Source organism: Phyllostomus hastatus, unplaced genomic scaffold, assembly GCF_019186645.2.
Source record: "Phyllostomus hastatus isolate PE091 unplaced genomic scaffold, TTU_PhHast_1.1 phas_scaffold_78, whole genome shotgun sequence".
NCBI lineage: Eukaryota > Metazoa > Chordata > Mammalia > Chiroptera > Phyllostomidae > Phyllostomus > Phyllostomus hastatus.
This window is the reverse complement of record NW_025334041.1, coordinates 96,519,696-96,521,060: the sequence shown is the minus strand read 5'-3', so window position 1 is coordinate 96,521,060 and position 1,365 is coordinate 96,519,696.

The following is a 1,365-nucleotide window of genomic DNA, read 5'->3' as shown; positions in this document are numbered from 1 at the left end:
CTATGTAATATAACAATATCTTTGTGGGGTATTTTTGGATCATCAGAATCAAATAACATAGGATTGCAGACCATATGGCTCCTTCTTGTATGTTTCAAACATTTAAGGTATAGTTCTTTCTTATGTTTATTAACTTTATAGATCATATGGAATATAAATATATTTATACATAGTTTCTTCATGCATAGAAAAATAGTGCAATTTCTACATGAATGCACATCCTGTAACTCAGAAATGGAAAAGAAATCTTAAATCAAGTGAATTTGAATTATTTGACTTATTCAAACCAAATAGCTTTGTGTTTGTACATATATGTTTATAATAGCCTATTCAACAGTAAAGATAGGTAATAATTCAAGGCTTTGATTTTTTAATCAAATAGGTGGACTTTTTGAGGCTATAAAAATCACGTATGCATAAATATATAAAGTATATAATTATAATTAAAATATTGAGTTCTAGCAAACATCTGTAGGAAGATACCAAAATTATATTTTAGAATTAGTGTACATTTATTAGTTAATGCAACAAGGTTACATAAGTCATGTGTACTAAAACATCTCTTTTTGTTCTATAGTATAAAGTGTTCAAAGCAGAGTTCTTGCCCTGGCTGGTGTGGCTCAGCAGATTGAGTGCCAGCCTGCAAACCTAATGGTCACCCATTAGATTCCCAGTCAGGGCACATGCCTGGGTTGCAGGCCAGGTCCCTGGGGAGGGGCACTCCAGGGGCAACCACACATTGATGCTTCTCTCCCTCTCTTTCGGCCTCTCTTCCCCTCTCTAAAAATAATAAATAAATAAATAAATCTTAAAAGAAAAAAGCAGAGTTCTTAAGGGTTTTATGACATATCAAATGAAATAAATACTGTTTTAAACCACAGAATTTCTACCAAAAAAAGTTAATGCTGTTGCTTTTTCCACATTCATTCAATCATTCATTCATCATTCATCTTATAAATATTTACTGAGCCCCATTCTCTTCCACCACTATAGTGAAGGCCGACATGAAATGTGTGGCTGTAATACAGGGTGATGAGTGCTCTGGGTGACTTACCAAAGTAGGCCACTCACAGGAACAAACAAGTTCATTACAAAAGGTCCCTCAGTAGTATTACTTCTGAAGTGACAGGTTTTAAAAATAAAAAGTTGTCTACATTAGGCTTCATTATATTATAAAAAACTGGCAAGTGGAAAACTCTAGAATTATTATATTTACATTAAGAAAAATTTGGGAAGATGCCTACCTTCTTAACTTCATGTTGATTTTAATGGACATCCATTCTTCATCTTTTTTCTTCAGTCATAGAAGTTCTTGAAAGGCATTATAACAGGTTCATTTTAATAAGAAAGAGGACAATCACACAG